A 16,019-nucleotide genomic window follows, 5' to 3' on the forward strand; every position below is an offset into this window, starting at 1 on the left:
TGCCATACTGGGTCAGACCAAGGGTCCATCAAGCCCAGCATCCTGTTTCCAACAGTGGCCAATCCAGGCCATAAGAACCTGGCAAGTACCCAAAAACTAAGTCTATTCCATGTAACCATTGCTAATGGCAGTGGCTATTTTCTAAGTGAACTTAATAGCAGGTAATGGACTTCTCCTCCAAGAACTTATCCAATCCTTTTTTAAACACAGCTATACTAACTGCACTAACCACATCCTCTGGCAACAAATTCCAGAGTTTAATTGTGCGTTGAGTGAAAAAGAACTTTCTCTGATTAGTTTTAAATGTGCCCCATGCTAACTTCATGGAGTGCCCCCTAGTCTTTCTACTATCCGAAAGAGTAAATAACCGATTCACATCTACCCGTTCTAGACCTCTCATGATTTTAAACACCTCTATCATATCCCCCCTCAGTCGTCTCTTCTCCAAGCTGAAAAGTCTTAACCTCTTTAGTCTTTCCTCATAGGGGAGTTGTTCCATTCCCCTTATCATTTTGGTAGCCCTTCTCTGTACCTTCTCCATCGCAATTATATCTTTTTTGAGATGCGGCGACCAGAATTGTACACAGTATTCAAGGTGCGGTCTCACCATGGAGCGATACAGAGGCATTATGACATTTTCCGTTTTATTCACCATTCCCTTTCTAATAATTCCCAACATTCTGTTTGCTTTTTTGACTGCCGCAGCACACTGCACTGACGATTTCAATGTGTTATCCACTATGACACCTAGATCTCTTTCTTGGGTTGTAGCACCTAATATGGAACCCAACATCGTGTAATTATAGCATGGGTTATTTTTCCCTATATGCATCACCTTGCACTTATCCACATTAAATTTCATCTGCCATTTGGATGCCCAATTTTCCAGTCTCACAAGGTCTTCCTGCAATTTATCACAATCTGCTTGTGATTTAACTACTCTGAACAATTTTGTGTCATCTGCAAATTTGATTATCTCACTCGTCGTATTTCTTTCCAGATCATTTATAAATATATTGAACAGTAAGGGTCCCAATACAGATCCCTGAGGCACTCCACTGTCCACTCCCTTCCACTGAGAAAATTGCCCATTTAATCCTACTCTGTTTCCTGTCTTTTAGCCAGTTTGCAATCCACGAAAGGACATCACCACCTATCCCATGACTTTTTACTTTTCCTAGAAGCCTCTCATGAGGAACTTTGTCAAATGCCTTCTGAAAATCCAAGTATACTATATCTACTGGTTCTCACAACAAGTGCATTAAATGTGCAGATCATTATCTCCTCCCGAAAGTCATTCATCTGGCCAGTTTCTGGTATGTGTCTTGTCTAGATGGTAAGCTCCATTGAGTGGGACTGTCCTTTGTGTCTGTACAGTGCTCTGTATGTCTTGTCTTGTAGCACTATATGACTAATAATAAGAGTAAACTGATGTAAACCAAGGATCCATATAAATCAATCTCTGCCAGTGGTAAGCAATCTGTGCTTTAAAGGATGTATCTAATAAACATGCATGGGTAGACTTTTCTTTTTTTTTGTTAAACTTCTTATAGTTTCATGGGTGTGACCTTGTTCTTGCATTATGAGACTCAGACGGATTAATAGTTCCCTATTTATTTCTTCACGCCTTTCATAATTTTATACACCTCTAGCATATTCCCTCCTCATCTTTCCTCTCTTTTCCAAGCTGAAGGGTCTAAGTTTTTTGAGTCTATCCTTGTATAGAAATTCTACTAATATCCACAATCTTTTCTAGGTGTACCGTGGAGTGACCAGCAAGACACAGTATTCCAGATGTGGGCAAGGTAGGAATTTGTATAAGCACATAATAATGTTTCCTGTTACTTTGGAACTCTTTTTTGTGGTGATTCTTGTCTTTGTGACCACTGTTTTCAGAGAAAAGTTGCATCTGCAATTCTATTGTCCCCATTCTCAGTTTTGTGAAATCCCTTTGTAGATCTTCATTATCAGCTTTGGTTTTGATTAAGCAAATAATTTGATGTCATCTGCAAATTGAGTGAGCTCACCTCAGTATTTACTCCTTCTAGCAGATGTTTTATTAATCAATTTAAAAGCAGACACCGCTGGTCACCTTCCTCCATTGTTTAGTCCTATCAGGCCCAGGTTTAGGCTTAAGCAATGTGCAAATAACTGGGCAGAAGAGTCTCCTGCTGCAGGCAGAGCTTCCGTGGGTGCTGCTGTGGTCCTCTGGCTACCAAAAATTTAAATCCAGTCCAGAGTCCTAGTATAAGATAGGGCAGGCCAGTCTAGTCTGCCACCCCCCTTCCTGTTCCTCCATCACAGCTTAGTTTCCTTAAAAGACTTTTGTGATGGAAAAGAAAATCACAGCAACTGTACAGCCTGAAAAACCTCAAGTTAGTGAAACTTTATTCCCCTTTACCAAAGCATGACACAGAGGTTCCTGAGCTTGGAATGAATATTAGTTTCAGTTCTCTTCAGACCGTTTGTTAGGTGATATCTGGTAGTTTTCTTGGCAGAATATGTTCATCTGTTACTGATGATTTATACTGGGTAAATAAGCCGCGCACCCACGCCCTTTACTGACTGCACCTTGTGCTCGCTGTAAAGCTGCTCCTATAAGACAGGTTTCTTTTTGAAAATTAGCTTGGAAGTCTGCAGCTGCAAAGTACCCACAGACCTGCCACATCCTTGTGGGCTTTTAAAATCGACATCTTGTTGTACAATTTGCTATGGGATTATTGATGCAGAGTTGTCAGAGGTCCTGAATCAGCTCTTCTACTTCTATGCCTCTTAAATATGAGAATTAGAATTAATCCTTAAATCTTATAAAACAGAGAAGGATCTTTCCTCTTCAACCTCATTCTATTTTTTCCTGTCAAACCACAGAATATCTTTTTTTGGTTTTTTTGTTTTGCATGTATAAACTATCAAAATATCCAGCAGTCCTCTGGGGGTGCTTTGTTGAGAGGGGCACAGTTGTACTCTGGTGTGCTAGGAGGGGGTCCCTCCTCGCTTGCTTGCTTGCTTGTTTGTTTATTTATTGAGTTTTATATACCATCATTCGGTTTCGCCATTACAACGGTTTGCAAAGATTTGATGTAACAAATTTGCTAACAGATCTTTAGGTTGTTAGTCTTAAAAAGCATAACGTAGATAAATTTAAGTAATAACATTTGGTTTTTTAACACATTGTAGGTAGTTTAGATAACATCAAAATTTCTAAAAAAGGTTCCTGTGGTTGTTCAACTAGATCGCTTCTTTAAGTAACAGTCTGACGATGATTTTTTAAACATGAATCATTTAGAGTGTAGAGCAGTAAATGATGAAATTGACATAACTGGCATCACAGAGACCTGGTGGAAGGAGGATAACCAATGGGACAGAGCTATATCAGGGTACAAATTATATCGCAATGATAGGGAGGATCAACCTGGTGGGAGTGTGGCACTTTTTCACCACAGTACCTGCAGGCCCATTGCTATACATACACTGATGACTTTTCTGATTTTCTTGGTGCTGATGATGGCTTCAGATTCTTTTCATATTAATTGAGAGACGTTTGGTAGCAACTCTGCAATGGTTTTATTCTATCCCACTCCACATACCAATGACTATATTAAACTCCATTAAGTCCAGCAGGGATTACAAAGAAAAACAGCCACTTAAATAATTGTTTACTCTCACATGATGTTAGCAGGTAATGTTTTTAGAGTTTCTAAATAATGGATGTTGAGGTCAGAACAGCTATTAATGTCTTAATAACCTGTAGGGAAAATGTGCTGTGTATGATGAGAACTGAAAGCAACTGGTGCTGGTATTGTGCTGTTCCTGTCGATGACAAAGTGGCCGAAAAGGTAAAAGTCAGGGGCTTGCAAGAGTCTGCAGGGTTCTGTACCAGGACCAGCATGGAGTCCATTAGATGCTTCTCTAATGGGAAGATCTGAGAGGACTTTTAATTAGCAGCACTGCAAGAGAAACAAGTCAAGTGCGCAGTGAATATGATGCTCAGAGCGGAGAACCTAGCGCTTCCTCCAGAGAGCGTGTTGTGCTGCAAACTCAAAGGCTTTCCTACTAGTGACTATATCTAGACTTCTAAACTCTCTCCATACTGCTAATTAACAGCAATTACACAATCACAGTACCTAAACTTGTTTTCAATATATGAAAAGGATATAAAAAATTATATAAAATATCTGTTTTTCAAATGCATCCAACAGTTAAAAAAAAAAAAAGTGATGCACAGACCCCAAATGAACTCCTTTAATATGCAAGAATGCCTGTGTCCCAACATATATTCTAGAGAACAAAATCTCTCTGTATCCTTGCATGTGCCATAGAAAATGCCAAAATATATCTCTCTCTATATAGCAGAATATTTGTGGCTCTGAACATAGCATAAAACCTAAGAGAATCTCTCAGCATTCTTGCATATACTATAGAGAGACATAGAAATGATAGCAGATGAAGACTGCGAGACCCAGCGGGTCTGCCTGTTCCCCTCCTGCTGCAGTAGCACAGATTCTGCTTCATCACCACATTTATCTGTGCTTTTCCTATGCTTTGTGAATTCTAAGATAGGTTTTGCCTTCATGGGAGAGCAAGCCATGCATCTATTGCCGTTTCTATGAAGAAATATGTCCAGAGTCTCTCTCTTCAGCCTTTATTACCCTAACCCCTTACTTCCAAATTTTTCTTTCAATTAAAAAAAGCTTTCTTTCTGTAGGTTCTTTTGAAATATATGAATATTTATTCCCCTCCTGTATTCATAGTTTATAATTCCCAGACCATCTGCATAGGGACAAAGTCTGCAGGGTCTTTCTGCCTGGGTTTGCTCTTTCTCTTTTTTTAAAAGAGCACTAGGTGTAAAGTACTCATCATTACTTACACCTGATGTCTTTGCTAGAAAACTATGCATAAAGGATCTGCACTATCCACTGCTCTTTTCAACATTTAGCTAACTGCCATCTCCTTGGGCAACTCGGTGTTTCCTATAAATTGTATACCGATAACATACAATTTTCCTTTCCTCTCTATTCCTCTTGGTCTGCCACAATCCACATTGCTTCAGTCTGTCTTCAAACTATTTGCTGCTGGCTCTCTGCTAATCGGCTCTCCTTAAATCTCAGTAAAACTAAATTCCTCATACTGTCACCATTCCTGACTCTTCAAATTCTGGGTGAAACTATTCCAATCTCTTCCACAGTTTGACCTGGGGGTTATCCTGGATTACAATCTTTCCATAACACCATAGGTTAGATCAGTAGTCAAAAAACGACATCTAAAACTGATTCTACAACGCGTAGGTCACCAGAGGCAGGCAGAGCTCCAGAGTCTCAATGCATGGATGAGACTATGGTGCAAAGAAGAGGGATTCAGTTTTGTTAGGAACTGGGGAACCTTTTGGGGAAGGGGAAATCTCTTCCAAAGGGATGGGCTCCACCTTAACCAGGGTGGAACCAGAACCAGACTGCGGGCACTAACCTTTAAAAAGGAGAGAAAACAGCTTTTAAACTAGAACAAAGAGGAAAGCCAACAGTCGCTCAGCAGTGCATGGTTCGGAGAGAGGTATCTTCAAAGGATACTAATGATGCATTAGAATTAGGGCAACCCGACAGTGAGGTTCCAATTAGGGATGTGAATCGTTTTAGGACGATTAAAATTATCGTCCGATAATTTTAATATCGTCTTAAACCGTTATGGAACACAATACAATAGAGATTCTAACGATTTATCGTTATAAATCGTTAGAATCATGAGCTGGCACACTAAAACCCCCTAAAACCCTCCCGAACCCCCCCCCCCGGAACCCTCGCTGAACGACCTCCTGCAGTCGATCTCCTGCCGGCGCCATTTTCCGTACGAAAATGATTCGCGGCGGGAAATCGCTCCCTGACCCCCGCTGGACCTCCAGGAACTTTTGGCCAGCTTGTGGGGGGGCCTCCTGACCCCCACGAGACTTGCCAAAAGTCCAGCGGGGGTCCGGAAGGACCTCCTGCCGTCCAATCGTGTTCGTCTATGGCCGCCGCCATTTTTCGGTGCCATTTTGGAAAATGGCGCCGGCTGAAGACGACAAGATTCAGGAGCAGGAGCCCGTTCCGGACCGCTGCCGTTCTGGACCGCCGCTGGACCCGCAGGTTATTTAACTCATTTGGGGGGGGTTCGGGAGGGTGGGGGATTTAATTTAAAGGGTCGGGGGTGGGTTTTAGGGGGTTTTAATGTGCCGGTTTTGCGATTTTTAGATTTTTCACGATTTTTCATGATATTTTACCCCCCCAAACGGCAACAATACGATTCCCTCCCCCTCCCAGCCGAAATCGATCGTTAAGACGATCGAGGACACGATTCACATCCCTAGTTCCAATAATTAGAAAAGCAGTCCAAGTGCCTGTAACTAGAAACTCACCTGAGATAAAAAATTCAAATTTATCCCTATCAATTAAAAAGCAGAATGAAAATACAAACAAAAAACAAACTTTGAAATGTTTGTATGCTAATGCCAGAAGTCTAAGAAGTAAGATGGGAGAATTAGAGTGCATAGCAGTGAATGATGACATAGACTTAATTGGCATCTCAGAGACATGGTGGAAAGAGGACAACCAATGGGACAGTGCTATACCGGGGTACAAATTATATCGCAATGACAGAGAGGAGCAGTCGGGAGGAGGTGTGGTGCTTTATGTCCGGGATGGCATAGAGTCAAACAGGAAAAACATCCTGCATGAGACTAAATACACAATTGAATCTTTATGGGTAGAAATCCCTTGTGTGTCGGGGAACATTATAGTGATAGGAGAATACAACCATCCACTAGGCCAAGATGGTGAGACTGACAGTGAAATGCTAAGAGACATTAGGGAAGCTAACCAAACAGGTAGTGTGGTAATAATGGGAGACTTCAATTACCCCAATATTGACTGGGTAAATGTATCATCAGGATATGCTAGAGAGAAAGTTCCTGGATGGAATAAATGATAGCTTTATGGAGCAATTGGTTCAGGAACCGACCTGAGAGGGAGCAATTTTAGATCTAATTGTCAGTGGAGCACAAGATTTGGTGAGAGAGGTAACGGTGGTGAGGCCGCTTGGCAATAGTGATCATAATATGATCAAATTTGAATTAATGACTGGAAGGGGGACAGTAAGCAAATCCACAGCTCTCGTGCTAAACTTTCAAAAGGGAAATTTTGATAAAATGAGAACAATAGTTAGAAAAAAACTGAAAGGAGCAGCTACAACAGTAAAAAGTGTGCAAGAGACATGGTCATTGTTAAAAAAAAACAAAAACCCAAAACCATCCTAGAAGCACAGTCCAGATGTATTCCACACATTAAGAAAGGTGGAAAGCAGGCAAAATGATTACCGGCATGGTTAAAAGGGGAGGTGAAAGAAGCTATTTTAGCCAAAAGATCTTCATTCAAAAATTGGAAGAAGGATCCAACAGAGGAAAATAGGAAAATGCATAAAAGTTGGCAAGTTAAATGTAAGACATTGATAAGACAGGCTAAGAGAGAATTTGAAAAGAAGTTGGCTGTAGAGGCAAAAACTCACAGTAAAAACTTTTAAAAATATATCCAAAGCAGAAAGCCTGTGAGGGAGTCGGTTGGACCATTCGATGATCGAGGGGTTAAAGGGGCACGTAGAGAAGATAAGGCCTTCAAGGAAAGATTAAATGATTTTTTCTTCGGTGTTTACTGAAGAGGATGTTGGGGAGGTACCCGTAATGGAGAAGGTTTCAAGGGTAATGATTCAGATGGACTGAATGAAATCACGGTGAACCTAGAAGATGTGGTAGACCTGATTGACAAACTGAAGAGTAGTAAATCACCTGGACCGGATGGTATACACCCCAGAGTTCTGACGGAACTAAAAAATGAAATTTCAGACCTATTAGTAAAAATTTGTAACCTATCACTAAAATCATCCATTGTACCTGAAGACTGGGGGATAGCAAATGTAACCCCAATATTTAAAAAGGGCTCCAGGGGCGATCCGGGAAACTACAGACCAGTTAGCCTGACTTCAGTGCCAGGAAAAATAATGGAAAGTGTTCTAAACATCAAAATCACAGAACATATAGAAAGACATGGTTTAATGGAACAAAGACAGCATGGCTTTACCCAGGGCAAGTCTTGCCTCACAAATCTGCTTCACTTTTTTGAAGGAGTTAATAAACATGTGGATAAAGGTGAACCAGTAGATGTAGTATACTTGGATTTTCAAAAGGCATTTGACAAAGTTCCTCATGAGAGGCTTCTAGGAAAAGTAAAAAGTCATGGGATAGGTGGCGATGTCCTTTCATGGATTGCAAACTGGCTAAAAGACAGGAAACAGAGAGTAGGATTAACTGGGCAATTTTCTCAGTGGAAGGGAGTGGGCAGTGGAGTGCCTCAGGGATCTGTATTGGGACCCTTACTGTTCAATATATTTATAAATGATCTGGAAAGAAATACGAGTGAGATAATCAAATTTGCAGATACAAAATTGTTCAGAGTAGTTAAATCACAAGCAGATTGTGATAAATTGCAGGAAGACCTTGTGAGGCTGGAAAATTGGGCATCTAAATGGCAGATGAAATTTAATGTGGACAAGTGCAAGGTGATGCATATAGGGAAAAATAACCCATGCTATAATTACACGATGTTGGGTTCCATATTAGGTGCTACAACCCAAGAAAGAGATCTAGGTGTCATAGTGGATAACACATTGAAATCGTTGGTTCAGTGTGCTGCGGCAGTCAAAAAAGCAAACAATGTTGGGAATTATTAGAAAGGGAATGGTGAATAAAAGGGAAAATGTCATAATGCCTCTGTATTGCTCCATGGTGAGACCACACCTTGAATACTGTGTACAATTCTGGTCGCCGCATCTCAAAAAAGATATAATTGCGATGGAGATGGTACAGAAAAGGGCTACCAAAATGATAAGGGGAATGGAACAACTCCAATTAGTTTTAAATGTGCCCCATGCTAACTTCATGGAGTGCCCCCTAGTCTTTCTATTATCCAAAAGAGTAAATAACCGCTTCACATCTACCCGTTCTAGACCTCTCATGATCTTAAAGACCTCTATCATATCCCCCCTCAGCCTTCTCTTCTCCAAGCTGAAAAGTCCTAACCTCTTTAGTCTTTCCTCATAGGGGAGTTGTTCCATTCCCCTTATCATTTTGGTAGCCCTTCTCTGTACCTTCTCCATCGCAATTATATCTTTTTTGAGATGCGGCGACCAGAATTGTACACAGTATTCAAGGTGTGGTCTCACCATGGAGCGATACAGAGGCATTATGACATTTTCCCTTTTATTCACCATTCCCTTTCTAATAATTCCCAACATTGTTTGCTTTTTTGACTGCCGCAGCACACTGAACCAACGATTTCAATGTGTTATCCACTATGACACCTAGATCTTTCTTGGGTTGTAGCACCTAATATGGAACCCAACATTGTGTAATTATAGCATGGGTTATTTTTCCCTATATGAATCACCTTGCACTTGTCCACATTAACTTTCATCTGCCATTTGGATGCCCAATTTTCCAGTCTCACAAGGTCTTCCTGCAATTTATCATAATCTGCTTGTGATTTAACTACTCTGAACAATTTTGTGTCATCTGCAAATTTGATTATCTCACTCGTCGTATTTCTTTCCAGATCATTTATAAATATATTGAAAAGTATGGGTCCCAATACAGATCCCTGAGGCACTCCACTGTCCACTCCCTTCCACTGAGAAAATTGCCCATTTAATCCTACTCCCACCAGGGATCTATTCAGGGGCAATATCACCTCCCCCCTTCTGCTGACCATTCCTCTCCCTATGCAGCCAAGCAGCTTTCTGGCTTTTACTGTCGTTTTATCCAACTGTTTGGCCACCTTAAGTTCATCAGATACAATCACCCCCAGATCCCACTCTTTCTTTGTGTGCTTAGAAAAATTTCACCTCCAGTATTGCACTTTTCCCTTGCGTTTTGTATTTTTTTTTTTTAATTTTATTTTTAATCATTTATAATTACAAGCAAGTCAACCAAACTCACAGAGAAAAAAGAAGTGCTTTTATACATTCCAAAAAAAGAAACAGATAACCACATATTATATCTCATCCTATGCAGTAAAAAGCATTCCTCTTTTAAGGAATCTCAATCGAGGGGCAGCATTAAGGAAAATAATAAAGCAAACAATTACAAATAAATGGCTTTACATAGATTAGTGACCATCATTCAATTTTTGATGCTTGCTTAAGGCTTTAATCCGGGGATAAAAATTACCCTTCTTGCATTCAAGAAAGATTTTAATTGCTCGGGGTAGAAAAATATAACATTCTTGTGATGATTTTACACCAGACTTACAGGGATACTTAAGGACATAGGAGAAACCAAGAGCAATCACCTGAGATCTCATGGCAAGAAATGCCCGTCTCTTATCTTGAGTGACGGGGGCAAAATCTGGAAATGCACCAATCTTAGATCCCCCCTAAATTGGAGATCAATCTTTTCATTATCTCTGTTTATATCTTTTTCTATGATAAATGAAACTAACAATGTGGCACACTCATAATGTTCTGAAGCTGAATCCTCTAGAAACCTAGTCAGATTACCTTTATCTAAATCAATTTGCTGTTTTTCTCTGTTTCTAGTAGATATAGGTAAAAAATATAATTTATTCACTGATGGTATTTCACCACCTTTAAATTTTAACACTTGTTTGAAATACTTCATAAGAGTAACATAAGGTACTTCCCCCAACCATTTTCGGAAAATTTAGAAATCTTAAATTCAAGTGTCTCGAGTGATTCTCTAGAAATTCCAATCTTTTAGATACATTTAAGTCCTTTATAATTTTCACATTACAGTCTTGAATTTTCTTCATCTCTTTTATCTGCGTATCGAGAACCACCAATTTTTGTTCCACACCATCTAAATTGTCTTGAAAATCCCCGATTGATTTTACCAAGGCAGCCATTATATCCCAAATCGCCTCCAAAGTTATTGTGTCCTGCCTTCCAGGCATTTGAAAACGGTGTCTAGAAACTGACTCACCCGTTCTCTGCACTGGAGATGGTCCCGCCAGCAAAGCTTCCCTTCCAGGGTCAGTCAGCACTCCTCCGAGCCCCTCAGCCACCCCCTCCGTAGTCGGGGTGGACGCTGGGATCGCCGCAGTCAAGCCTTCGGCTCGCGTTGTCTCAGGGCCCGCTGAGGACTGCTCCGGAGTGCTGACGCTTTCTGCCCTCTGACCTCTTCCTGACCGGGTCGCATCCACTGCATCACGGTCCTGCGACTCGGCTGTCGGGGGGCTCTCAGGAAGTGAAGTGGAGTTATTTCGGGCTTGCATGGATCTGGGGGAGAGAGAGCGACTTCTCCAGGTAGAGCCAATGCTTCCTCAGTGGACTTCACAGGGAGTTTTCTCCTTCCATTTCGATGGCCCTTCCAGGTACGTAGGATGTTATTAGTAGTTGAGTGGCCATAACTTCCGAATCAGAAGGGAAGATTCGAAGTTTGCCTTTTCTTTTTGCGGGCATAGTTGAGAAAATCTTAGCTGAAATCAAAGCTCAGCGCGTACGTGTCTGGCCACGCCGCCATCTTACCCCCTGCTTTGGAAATTGGGTTTTATATCTTAAATCAATTACTCTGCATCTTTTAGCATTAAATCTTAAGCTGTCAGACCTTAGACCGTTCCTCGAGCTTCGCTAGATCCCGCCTCTGGTTGTCCACCCTGTTAGAGATTTTGGTATCATTGGCAAAAAGACAAATCTTTCCTGACTATCCTTCCATTATGTCGCTCACAAAAATGTTGAAAAGTAACCGGTCCAAGGCCCGATCCCTGAGACACACCGTTAGTAAGATCCCTCTCCTCAGAGAAACCTCCATTTACCACTCCCCTCTGTCACCTCCCACTCACTCTAGGATCCATACCAAGGGCGCACAATTTATTTATAAGTCTTCTGTGCGAAACAGTGTCAAAGGCCTTGAGGAAATCCAAGTACAATTACGCCTTGCACCCTCCCTTGATCCATTTCTATGGAAACCATGCTGCCTCAGATCTTGCAATCTATTGGATTCCAAAAATTGCTCCATCCTCTGTTTTAGCAACGATTTCTCACCACAGAGGTCAGACTAACTGGCCTGGAGTTCCCAGCCTCCCCCTTACTTCCACATCCGCTTTTTTTCTAGTCCTCTGGGACTACCCCAGACTCTAAGGAAGCACTGAAAAGGTCACCAGCGGAGCTGCCAGGACATCTAAGTTCCCTCAGTACCCTTGGGTGTATCCTATCTGGCCCCATTACCATTTCAAATTCTGAATGCAATTTTAAAAGTACTTGTACAATTTTCACTAGTGCAGTCAATCTGATTATTGAGATCCATTAGTGGTTCCCTCTCCTCCGATTTGAATACCTCCGATGTTTACATTTTTGCTTGCTTCTCCTATAGCTGGAGAATACCCAGTGTGTAAATCCGCCTTTCTGTACATATTTATCCACCTCAGCCTTTTCCTAAGTATGCATCCCTCTTCTATTGTTCCCCCTAGTGTGGTATTTCTATTGTGTTTATTCCATTACAAGTACGAAGCTTTCCCCAAGGTGTTAATTTATCCTAACAAGTTTTTTACTTTTGCCCTCATAACAAGTTTATCCACTGCCTGCACCTTCTTAATTGTACTGTTCCTATCTATTTTCCTTAACTTGCTTAATCTCTCTGCCTTATCCTCCCTCTTCTCTTCTAGCCTGCTCCCCCGTCCCCGTTCATTGTATTTTCCAACCTTTTCAAGTTAATTGTAAACCGGCGTGATGTTCCTACGAATGTCGGTATAAACCCTGTATGGTTATTTGCTTAAGTTACTCAATTCAAATGGAGCTCTCTCTTTATTGTGTGGGAATTATTAATCCTGTTTCCTGTATGTCTGACATTATACTGAGTTCTACTCCCCTGCTTCACCAGACACTTACCTGTTGCAGCTCTGTGATCTGAGCCTTATTGCTAGTGAGTTCCAAAATCGCTGCATCTTTAAAAGGAGCAATTGCAGTCAGGATTGTGCAACTGTACCCGTGTGTATGAATGCAGAAACTGCAGCCAAATCTCATTTTAAAGAAGCTTGACCCTGCTACCTGCAGCTAGGGAATGTCTGAGCTAAAAAGATTGCAGGTTTCTGAATTCTGGAGAGTCTGCTTTAAGCTGGGAGGGCTGGCAAAGCAAACCCTAAAGAGGCAATATTTTTGCTTACCAAGAAACTTTTATTTAGTAGGATTTATTCAAGTGTTTTGTTAAAATAACAGAAAGAGGCACTAGATGGAATGTGTGTGAAAACAATGAGGTTGCAGTAACATTCAGGAGCAAGCAGAGGAGAGTAAGGCTGAGACCTTCTAGCCTCAAACTGTTTCAAAATTATAGGAAAATAGAAAACACAAACTGCAGGAAAAATATCATAAAACTGTAAATTCATAGCAAATGTAACAAAGATCTACCTTAACTCGGAGCTCAGTCTTTCCATGTGTATGAAATATTCAGACCTGCTAATTAGCATTCAGTGATTCCTGTACATAATTCTAGCTGAACTCAGTTAAACCCTTCATCTCTATGCATAATGCACCAGTTTAGGCTTTTCTGAAACATATTAGAGCAGTGTCTAGACTGTGGCTTTTTCACAGTAAAAAGAAAATAATTAATGCTAAATTTTTGTATTTTCAACAAATCATTCAAAACTCTCAACACCTTGATGTAATCAGGCTTGATAACATAGCTTTCTAAGTTCCATCTACAAACCCTGGAAGAAAAGCATTTTTTTCCAGTGACCCCCTCTCATAATCCTTAGGATGCAGCTCATTTTTCTGACTGGATGCAGAGTCCAAGAGAGCAAATCTTCTCTCTGACTTCTGATGACAAAGAGCTTGGAAAGCACTCATGTGGCCATGGCCTGTTTCACTGATAGAGATTTTCTCTGTCAGCAGGGGTTCCAGCTTTTCTCTGCTGTAATCAGGGGAACACACCTTCCTGAGAGAGACTGGTGATGATCTTTCACCCATTGCTCCTGTACTAGACTGGAAGAAAAGAGAGAAATATAGATGTTATTTTTCAAACTGCAAGGTTACTTTTACCCAGATGTGAGGATGACAGCATTTCATTCAGTCAACACAGTGGCAAAGAATTGCTGGAGGATGGCAGAGCAGTTGCACATGAAGGAAATCATGCAATGTGAAATGTTGTTTTGCAGGTTAAAAACTGGACAACATGATGATTACACCAACTAAAGGTCGAGTAGCAGGATAATCTGCTTCCTTTTCTGACTACTGTGGTCAGCATAGGGCTAGCTGACTGGCAAGTCACCTAGCCCATACTGACTGCTGACAGCATGAAAGAAATGCTGGTGATGAAACCTCATCCACAGGCAATGGATCAGAAGGATTCTCATTCTCACTGGCTGAACTGCTGGTGACCGCTGCTTCTTTTTTTGGGAAATGCCTGGCTTCCAGTGACAGACAAGGCTGTCATTTTGGACACTGTAATTCTTGTTCCCAAGGAGCCAGTAAGTTTTCATCTTCCCTTTACCCTGGAATAGAAGAAAGATACAAAGCTATAATTGCAGGGTGGGAGAAATTAAGAAAGCTGGAAGAGGTGTCTGAGTAAGACGTTTAGGAGGAGGAACTAATAGTGCCAGATTGGTGAAAACAGGTCTGAATAGTCAAAGGGTCATCCAGTGATGTCAGGAGAGAAACAAAGTTCTGTGGTTGCCGTGTGGGTCCACAAGTTGTAAGTGATACAGTTTTATTGGACCAAGTCAATACATCTTGTGATGAGCACGAGCCCAGCTCCCAGAAGCCCGGCACAGATGTATTGAGTTAATCCAATAAAAAGGATTTAGATAACTTTACTGGCAGGACACTTTTACCTATGTCGCCAAAGTAATTTATAAAAGAGTTGACGTGCATAAAATCCAATTTTATGTTTATAAATTGTCAGGAAAAAGTCTTTGCAGAATATGATTTCTCGTGCACTTGTTCCTTAGGCTTAGCTATTATGGGGATCAAACTTCCAATACCGGTTTCTTATTGGGAGGAGGAAGTGATTTCCATCTTAGACAGGGCTGCCCCTTCTAAATCTAGAATTAAAGGGAGAAGGTTTCTGCAGAGGCATAACTAAAATATTTGGCACCCCCCCCCCCCCCAATATATAATTATAAAATTTCCTGAACATCAATAAAATATTTCAAAACGGCACACACATCAATAACACCCAATAATTAAAACTAATAAGGATTTTAAGAATATCTCGTTCTCCATATCTGTCAACCTAACATTGTTATAGATTGGGGACACACACACACACACAAACTATGCTCCCTCTCTCTCTCACAAACACACACACACACACACACACTATGCTCCCTCTCTCACAAACACACACACACACACACACACACACACACACACACTATGCTCCCTCTCTCTCACACACACACACACACTATGCTCCCTCTCTCTCACACACACACACACACACTATGCTCCCTCTCTCTCACACACACACACACACACACACACTATGCTCCCTCTCTCACAAACACACACACACACACACAAACTATGCTCCCTCCCTCTCTCACAAACACACACACACACACACACACACAAACTATGCTCCCTCTCTCTCTCACAAACACACACGCACAAACTATGCTCCCTTTCTCTCACACACACACACACACACACACAAACTATGCTCCCTCTCTCTCACACACACACACACACAAACTATGCTCCCTCTCTCTCACACACACACACACACAAACTATGCTCCCTCTCTCTCACACACACACACACACAAACTATGCTCCCTCTCTCTCTCACACACACACACTATGCTCCCTCTCTCTCTCACAAACACACACACACACACACTATGCTCCCTCTCACACACACACACACACTGTGCTCCCTCTCACACACACACACACACACACAAACTATGCTCCCTCTCACACACACACACACACACACACACTATGCTCCCTCTCACTCACACACACACACACACACACTATGCTCCCTCTCTC

General features: G+C 41.4%; 1 protein-coding gene across 1 annotated transcript in view; it reads left to right on the forward strand.

Annotated features, from left to right (window-relative positions):
- The window catches only part of PLOD1 (procollagen-lysine,2-oxoglutarate 5-dioxygenase 1), a 230,834-nt gene that overhangs the window by 9,892 nt on the left and 204,923 nt on the right, over positions 1 to 16,019 (forward strand). The window contains exon 2 of the mRNA XM_029579326.1: positions 1,757 to 1,805. The gene's annotated coding sequence lies outside the window, so the exon portion shown is untranslated. The remainder of the gene's footprint in view (positions 1 to 1,756; positions 1,806 to 16,019) is intronic.

This window comes from Rhinatrema bivittatum, chromosome 15 (genome assembly GCF_901001135.1).
Source record: "Rhinatrema bivittatum chromosome 15, aRhiBiv1.1, whole genome shotgun sequence".
In the NCBI taxonomy this organism is placed as follows: domain Eukaryota; kingdom Metazoa; phylum Chordata; class Amphibia; order Gymnophiona; family Rhinatrematidae; genus Rhinatrema; species Rhinatrema bivittatum.